Here is a 10113-nt window from a genome sequence, read left to right on the forward strand (position 1 = left end):
TATGTGCTCATTCTCACCATGATGAATGATATAAAATCCCAGGCATTGGAATTTGCTTATGAGCATGGGACGATTGGGTGGAGCTTTTGAGGGTTAGCAAGAGTTTGTTGAGTTGGTGTTGGGGTCACGGGTCACAAAGACTTGTTTTCAAGTAGAGGCACTATCAGGGTCTTCTGGTCAAATGAGAGTGTTTTCATATTCTATTGATTTTAGGGTACCATTGCACTGATCTGAAGGAACAAGTATACCACATTTTCTGTCCCATTTTGTCTTTTGGAAAAATGATTTTAAGTTTTCTCCATTTTCTTACCCCAAATTGAAGTTGGGAAAACAATTCAAAACTTCAAATGGTGTTGGCTAACCTCAAATTATCATTTAAACCATGCCCAATCTTTAAGTGGATAAAGGAAGCTTTAGAACAAGGGCTTTGGAGTTTATTGTTAAAAACAACTTTTCAGATGAAAACATATGCTCAAAAAATTTAGGCTTACTAGAATGGACTCCAAATTGTCTTGAGGAAATCAGAAGGCCTGTAGGAACATATCATGGCTCAGAATGGAAACCCCTTTTACCATAGTTTTTGTAGGTGTACACAGTTATCTCAAGCAATAAGTGGATTTTTTGAACGAAAGACAATATTTGGGGATACTAAAGTGCAAACAAGTCCAAAAAAGTTAACAATTGTAGAAAATAAGGCTCATTGTGATTTTACCAAAAGTATCAAAAAAAAACTATATCACTACAAATAGAAGGGGTCATACACTAGTCGATCAGCCATACTGGGGATGTGACAAAGGCAAAAAGAAAGAGTTTTTTCTTCCCAAGAAGTACATGAGGCAAACAAAATTAGAATTGAAACCTTTGAAATAAATAAACATACATGAGAGGATGGGCCTCAAAGAAATAAATACCTATACAGTCGTGCAACCTCTTCTTTGTTGTGGTCTCCAAAACTTTATATGAATGAGCTCATGAGCATGAAAAGAGAATTGAAATTTTAGAGGCAAAAGGACAACATGAAGACAACAAGTTAAAGGAAATCACAAAATCTAGAAGGAACATTAAAAGGGGAACAAGTTGTTAAAAGAGCAAGTAATAAACCTATAAAATAAAATGGAGAAACAAAAACAAGAGCTAATCCATTTAAAACAAGGAATGTAACACGAAAGGGAAATAGAAAAAAATCATTTCGAATGAATGGGGACAACTAATGCAACTCAGATGAAAAAGTTTCAATCAATAATGGCAAACATGGAAATAAAAGAAAACAAACTAATGGAGCAAATAAAATATGCTAAATCTTGGGCTCAAGTGGTAAAAGAATTGACAAGTGAGCAAAAGGGAATCATAGAAAAACAAATCAAGAGACAAATAAGAGAAGAAATAATAGTAAGTATCATCATCAAAGGCCCAAAGGAATTTAGAGAAAAAGAGAGAATATATATTCTAACAACGAATTTTCTCTAGAACAAGTTGCATTTGATAGGTGGGATTCAGCAGGAAAACAGGATAGGAAAAAATATGGGAGTAGGAAAGGGTAGAAATGTGAGAGTTACCTTAAGAAACATGGAGGATAAGTCTATGATCCTAAAGAATAGGGGGTTGCTTAGAGGTACTCATATCAACTTAGATGAAGAGTTAACATTCGTTGAACAAGCAGAAAGGACGAAAGAATGGGAGAAAGTAAAATCAACAAGAGAGTTAGGAAAGTGGGCATTGTTAAAGAACTTGAAAACACATGTCATTGATATATTAACAAACAAGAAATAGGGATTAGGGAACCTGTGAGAGTACCTAAACATGGTGAGTTGGAATTGCAAGCGTTACCCATGGAGAAGAGGACTGGGGTTGGGGCCCATAATTAAAGGAAATGCCATTATTTTCCTTATGAAAACACATGAACATGATGTATGTAGGGTTCCAAACTTTGAAGGATACAATAAAATCACTATCTAGAACGAAGAAACTGAAACATGTAAAGGACATGGAGGGATAACAGGCCTAATAAAAGAAATGTGGATCGGAATTGTAAAATTAGAGAAGGAAGACCCACATAAATAGTTTATATGGCTAAAAATAATAGATAATGAAGCAAAAATTTGGTTGGTTGCTTGTTATTTTGTTGTAAAAAGCTCAAAATTCTACAAGAAAAGGAACCTATATAATGAAGACCCCTATGCAGCATTAAAAATATGTATTTCAAACTTTAGCAATATGGGAGAAATGTTCCTAATTGGTGACTTTAATGCGAGAGAAAAAAACAAACAATCTATTCATTTGGGGAGAGATATAGTAGTGGACAACATTCTGCTATGGCTAAGAGAGAGTGAATAACATCCTTGGAGGAGGACATCACAAGATGGGAAAGAGAAGGTTTTGCACTTTGGGGTAGAGTTGTTAGGCCTTTGCAGCCTAAATGGCATGGTTATATGTGATAGCATGAAAAATACACCAAAGCCCAATCGTATCACTTGTAGAACCTACAACAGGTAAATCATAATAAACTATGTTATTTTCTCTCAAAGGTCTATTTCCAAGCTATTGGACTTTAGTATTGAGTGTTTCCCTATAGAGCTAGGCTCTGACCATTTGCCTCTTCTTATTAATCTTGGTATAAAAATAGAAGATTGAAAGGGAGCATACCCAACACTTGCAAGAAAGTTTATGAAAATGGTAGAATTCTCATAAATCAAGAAAACCAAGAGCTCTTCAGGGTTTCTCTTGTAGAAAACCTTCAGCTCGATAAAAATAATAATAGTGGTTGCAAGGATAATATAAGGGATAAAAGATATATTTGCAGTAGTATGTTGATCCCCTTAATACATAAAGTTTTAAAGGTATGTAAGAGATAGGCATCTGAAGAGAATCTAAAATACCTTTCCAACTAATCCTTTGTATGACAAGTGGTGTAAGGATGTTAAAATATACTCCAAAGAAGAGTCAATCAAAGAAAAAAAGATTATATATAAGGAATTGATAAAATAAAAATAAAAAAAACTTATTGATGTTTTGAGGCTTCTGTGATCAGTGCTTTGTGTGTTGTTTTCTCTCGGAGTTCTCGCATCCATGATTTGATTGAATCGATGTTTCGAGCCCTCCACCGTTGCTCATCATCAGAATAGATCAGTAATTGTGTAGGACAAATCTCCTAGGAATTGAATAAATAGGGATGAGGGATGCACAGGGACATGCCGACTTTGCCAGACTTATTTTGTAATTTTTTTTTGTAATTTTTTTTCTTTTTATTTATTTATTTATTTTTTTAATATATATATTTATTACTTATTGTTTATTTTTGTTTTTATTTTCATTTTTATTTATTAATTAATTTATGCTTATTTATTAATTTATTTATGACTAATTATGTTATAATTATGTTATGTTTGTTATTGTTTTATTTTATACTTAAATTCATTATGGTTTTTGTTCTAGAGGTTTAGAGTTATATAGAATTTGATAGGAATATTTAATTTATTCCAATATTAATATTAATATTAAAATGAATTTTTAATTTATTTTTATTTTTATGTATTGTTTATTTATTTATAATTAATTATATTAGTTAAAATTAAAAATTAATATTAATAATATTAATATTGGAATAAATTAAATATTCCTATCAAATTCTATAGAACTCTAAACATCTAGAACAAAAACCATAATGAATTTAAGTATAAAATAAAACAATAACAAACATACCATAATTAGTCATAAATAAATTAATAAATAAACATAGATAAATTAATAAATAAAAATAAAAATAAAAACAAAAATAAACCATAAGTAATAAATATATATATTAAAAAAATAAAAGTAAATAAATAAATAAAAAAATAAAATAAAAAAAAATAAAAAATAAAATAAAAAAAAATTACAAAATAAGTCTGGCAAAGTCGGCATGTCCCTGTGCATCCCTCATCCCTATTTATTCAATTCCTAGGAGATCTGTCCTACACAATTACTGATCTATCCTGATGATGAGCCACGGTGGAGGGCTCGAAACATCGACTCAATCAAATCATGGATGCGAGAACTTCGGAAGAAAACAGCACACAAAAAAACTTATGTGATTTCAATAAAGAATGAATTAATTTCATTGGGGAAACATAATCCCAAAGGGTTTTAGAAGGAACTACAACAAAATAAAAAATAAATAGAAAATAATATCATAGATGCCTAATGGTTAGATTATGAAAATATTCTATATGAATGGATAAATGAGTTTAGCTGAGCTATTTTTAGTTGTAGATATTGAACTAGGTATAAATAATTTCGAAAGTGGTAAACACCAAGATACTGTTAGTTTTCGAGCTAAATTCTTAAAATGGGGAGCAAAGCTTCTAGCACCACAATTCAAGGAGATATTTAACAGATTCAATCAAGGTAGCTTCCTGGTTGTGTTGACAACTGGTGTTGCTATAGCTATTTACAAAAAAAGAGACATCAATAACCCTTCCAACTATCATACTATTATGATCAACCCTCTTCTTGGAATTTTCTTTGGGAGCATGCTAGAGTTCACAGTGCTTAGCTGGGAGACATGTAGATCAAAGTGAATCCAAGGAGGGTGGAAATCTTCACACCTTCTCTAGAACAGATGCAGAGAATAAGGACTATGAGATTATATCAGTATGAAAAACATATTTGGTTTATTAGTGGTGCTAGTTATCCTACATGGTTGTGAGATATGGGGGAGAAACATTTAGAGTTGCAAATGACAACAAATAGAAAGAATTCAAAAACATCTAATCACAAGTAGTCTCAAAGTCAAATCAATGGTCCCACGTGATATCCTTTTAATTGAGGCTAGTATGTTTCCAATTAAGGCTTCAATGCTCATTCATATGTTAAATTACCTAAAAAATGTTGAAAACATGGAGCCCAAAATGGTTATTGAAGAAGAGCTAAATCATTGGAAAAATACACAAATGAAATAAAATAGAAGGTGATTGGGTAAATGGGACATAAATCTCCATGACTTTCCTCACACTAAGGAGGAGATAAAAAAGGTGTTAGAGAAATTGAAGACTGCCATGTAGAAAAAACAAGTAGGAAAAAAAAACATATTATGTCATAGAATTTAACCCCCACATGGAAGCATGATGATAAAGAGTATTTGAGATCTTCAACCAAGGGAAAAGCTAAAATTTTAATTGCACAATTGAGGACTAGATCCCATCATCGAGGATGTGAAATCGGCAGGGGTGGTAGAAACATAATGACATATGAGGATGTTCATCGTCAATTTGATAACAACCTAAAAGTTTAAGCAAGCAAGACTTCATAAAACATTGAGTTACTCAAAATTCTTAGCTAGAAAGACATGGAAGCAAGCAAGACTTCATAAAACATTGAGTTACTCAAAATTCTTAGCTAGAAAGACATGGAAAAGAATCTAAATAGAGATTAAGTTATTATTAACTGGTCCCTTAGACCACCATATCTGGTGGACCTAGTAAAAAAATCATTCACTAATTCAACCACGTTCTTGTTCTACCAAATTAGAGAGACACACATTAAAAGACCATTAATCCATTGAGGAAACACATACAACTGAATCAAAATAAAATTAGAAATTGCTTTACGATATATAAGAAATGTGAACATAATCCATTCCCGAATACAAGTAGGATATCCTAAACCTAGAGTTTCTTTAAAATTATTTTATTTTAAGTCTTAGCCAATTCAACTTCTCGATTATTCTTGACAAACGTGTTGTTATCTTGGAGGTATTTTGGCCCCTTTGGTGATTATCATTTATAAACAGTGATTCGGTTAGGTTTCTCTATTTGTCCAATTTCTGGCATCGAATGGAGATCATTTCCATGTTACTCGGATTAAAAATGGTACTCCGAATGTTACTTTAGTTCGTGTAAATATTCACTTCCCAGCCAAATTATCCGAAACTCACAAGTAACATATTGGAATAAATGTGAAGCAAATAAGGAGTTGAGTATAACATTCAATAATAAATTTGTAATGTACCATATGTATAAGCAGTGGGTGAAGCCAGTGGGGGTTGACGCTATTGGACAGGAAGGGAGAGCTTGTATGGCCTGGGGACAATATTGCTCTTCATGATTGCTCAGCCCTGCGTTTCCGTAATTGGATCACATATATATAATTCAGCTACATCGATGTAGTGTACTGTCTGAGAAGTAAAATGTTGATCCCACTTAGAACAGGTGGATGGACGGTTAACCAAGACAGTGATTTGGTCGATCCGGCTCGGGCAAAAAGGTGGTATTTCATTGGAAGATTGGGGAGGCAATCTGTAGAGAGAAAGCCCGTAGTTTAAAGATGTGAGATGTAATTTTGTTCAGAAAATAATGGAAATTGTTGTAATGGATTTTTTGGAAGAAATTTTTGTAATGGTTTTTTTTGGAAATTTTAAATACAATTGTGAAGGTTCAAAATTTTAAGTGTTTTTTTGATAGTGTTGAATTTATTTTAACTTTAAAAAATAAAATTCAGTCATTTTTACCTTTAATTTCCTAAGGAAAAAAATAACCCAGACTCTCCACGCAAATTTACTCCCTAGGTAGAAGAGCCTCTTCCTAGAAAAACGCCTTCTGACGGATAATACTCTGACTCAACAGACCATAAGGGAGACGTTTGCGACTGCCAATTTAGAACCAGGCCCCATCATCTACCTTGAACGGCGATCTCTTGTGGTCAATGTGCGTTGCAAGTTGCGATTGATCCAGTTCTACAGCGGTCAGCGCGCTTTCGTGCTCTATTGACACGTGAAAGCTTTTAGTAATCCAGCGCCAGAGAAGGCAGTACATATAAAGTAATGATGTTATGGATTCAGACTGACATTAATCCGTAGAATTTGCTTTGCAACGTCATAGGGATTCAATCGTCATGATATATGGCTATGTATGGTACTATCTAGACAAAGTTCATATCATGCGTTCACGCTGACATTACCCCCTATCATTTGCTTTGCCAAGTTGCACAGATTCTTATACCTATGTATAGTATCTGCACAAATTTCGTATTCCATTTTTACGTAGATATTTGAAGTTACGTATGGTGGCTTGTACACGGTTGGACGTGAAATTACTATGCATACAACGATATGCACGCGAGCAATTTAATGTATATATAGCTGTAGTGGGTAAGATATTTATAAATTTCCTTTTCATAAGTAGCGGAGATGTATTTCATTTTTAAATGAAAAAGCGAAGTTGAGAGAATTCGTGGCTAAGAATTCTATTAGCAATATAACTCTCTTGTTTTCATGGCATATACAATAGTTTGAAATACTTTGTTTTACTCTATATTTTTACGTTGTTTTCACATTGCGTTTTTTCTACAAATTGTATTTTATTTTCACATTATCGGTATCATAAGGTTTTAGGAAGGTTTTTGATCTGAAATCGATCTTGCAAAACACACACAGATATTCCTGCGGGCTGAAAAAAGAGAACACAGAGTAGAAACTTCAATGCAATCATAACAGAATTCGCTAGATCATGGGAAAATGCAGAGCTAGCACAGAAAAATCTCTCTTATCTCTTTAATTAAAATCCCATCATCCATCACTCTTTATAACCAAAGGCAGAGTACATTTTCACTGACCTTTTTTATTTTCTAAAACTAATACATTCTTAAAAAAAATACAAAAATGTAAACATATTTTAGAAATTCACAAAGAAATAAAAAATTAGAGCATAGAATGTTTTTCTCAACATTACAAATTAGTTAAATAAGATTACATTGGAGACATCAACAATAAATGACTTTACAGTGACACTAAAATAAACTGGACTAACTCAAACTACACTAGGACACTTGGAGAATCTAATTTCAACCACATGTTAGGTGTCAAAACCGTCCATCCAAGTGTCCTCGTTCAGTTTCAGTTAGTCCAATTTAGTTCAGTCTCCCTGAAGTGATTTATTGTTGATGTCTCCAATGTAATCTTATTTAATTGATTCATAATATTGAGAAGAACAATCTCTGCTCCACGTTTTTCACTTCTTTGTCATGGTATGAGAGTGTAGGCTCCCTAAAACTCTTTGAGAGTTAGTCCAATTTAGTTCAGTGTCATTGCAGTCATTTATTGTTGATGTCTCCAATGTAATTTTAATTAACTCATTCACAATATTGAGAAAAACAATCTTGCTCCACATTTTTCACTTCTTTGTCATGGTATGAGAGTGTAGACTGCATAAGACTCTTTGAGAGCACAGAGTTAGTCCAATTTAGTTCAGTCATTTACTGTTAATGTCTCCAATGTAATCTTATTTAATTGATTCATAATATTGAGAAAAACAATCTTTTCTCTACATTTTTCACTTCTTTGTCATGATATGAGAGTATAACCTGAATAAGACTCTTTGAAAGCCTAGAAAAAACCAAGTCACATAAGACTCCAGAGAGAGCAGTCTCTCATTTTTTTAGCAAGTGTTGTCTGAGTTCGCGATAAGAGGCCGAGGAAAAAATACGAAAGTAACTTCAATTTAGCACATATGAAAAGAGAGAAATGCATCAATTTCACACCTCTGAAGAGAACCAAATGCGTCATTTTTACAACCCAGCACAAAAAATAGATAAAAAATAAAAAAAAATTCACAAAATTGTTAAAAAAATTAAATTGACACACCACAAAATTGCGCTATGTGATAAGTGTGCAAAACACGAATACGAAAGGTCAAAAGACACGCACTTGAGTTTGGTTTTTAAAGGAGGAAGCCTCCACGAATTTGAATTTGAATTCCATGATAAGTCAAATACGCGCCTCCAAGTCACACTTTCATTTCAACCTCGAAGATAGCTCGAAATTGAAGCGCCCGTCACAAATTATTTGATGTAAGGTATTCTTTTGAAAACTATTTTCTTAAGACCCTTTTAACCAGAAAAAGAGAACGAATCTTCTCGTGATATATTCATGAGGCAAGCACAAGGTTTCAATTTTTTTTTTTTTTATTAAAAAGGGATTTATATAATATTTTGAAGTATGGTGGTATTATTAAAACGAATGCGTAGAAGTTGCAGGCCTTTTAAAAGGGGAATGTTTATGAAAGTTCGGCAAGATAATTTTTTTTTCCTCTTTTAAAAAGAAAAGAAAAGTATGTTTGAGTGGTGAAGTATTTGATTGCTTATTTGAATGATAAAAGTAAATTTATTTGGGATTTGTGAATAGGATTTTTCTATAAAAAAATATGTTTTTTTAATTGAAAAATGGAGGACACAACACAGTAAAGAGTGTTGGATTAATAATGTTCAACTCTTATATGAAATAAAGACCGAATAGAAATGGGAAAAGCCAAGAGGCTGAGAAAAGCGACAACATAAAATGTTTGAGGTGTTTTTGGATGATGAGAAGCAACAATTAGAATGAATGAAGCAAAGACAACCACGAAAGCCTAAGATACTTTTAAGAGGATTTTTCGTTTAAGGGGGAGTAATCCACTTGAAGATGAAGAATTTGGTGGTGAATCCAGCAACAAACCTTATTGATGACAACTTGGTGATTGCAGCAACAAACCTTGTTGATGACAGTGAAGTTGCCATTAGAGCAGTCAATGCTATGGTAATTAAGGGGGAGTGTTGGAGAATCTAATTCGAACCACCTGCTAGGTGTCAGAAGTGCCCATCCAAGTGTCCTAGTTCAGTTTCAATTAGTCCAATTTAGTTCAATCTCACTGCAGCCATTTATCATTGATATCTCCAATATAATCTTATTTAACTGATTCATAATATTGAGAAGAGCAATCTATGCTCCAAATTTTCCACTTCTTTGTCAGAAACTACATTCAAACGTCTAACGATCTTGTGTGCCAAGATTGGAGTTGCCTCTTTTCCCTTTTGGATTTTCTTGCCTTGGATGTTGCCTCTGCATTCTTCAATACTTTCCTCTTCCTTGCCTCTCAGAGTGAGGCAATCATTGCCAAATTCCTCCCTGTTTAAATTTGTCGAGCTTATCTCAATTGCAAGTTCTTTTGGCTTGTCCAACTGGACCCCACTTCGTCTTCTCTGTTATTCGTTTACATAAACAGGGAGACCCATGACTGCCAAAGTCCGAAAACTCGCAATCACTTCACCTCTCCTCTTTATCCGTATTTTGCAAGGGCTTCCCAGGGCAAGAGCTAACGAGCCTAC

Source organism: Pinus tabuliformis, chromosome 2_1, assembly GCF_031772625.1.
Source record: "Pinus tabuliformis cultivar Carrire ecotype Pingquan chromosome 2_1, CPIR1, whole genome shotgun sequence".
NCBI classification, from domain to species: Eukaryota; Viridiplantae; Streptophyta; class Pinopsida; order Pinales; family Pinaceae; genus Pinus; species Pinus tabuliformis.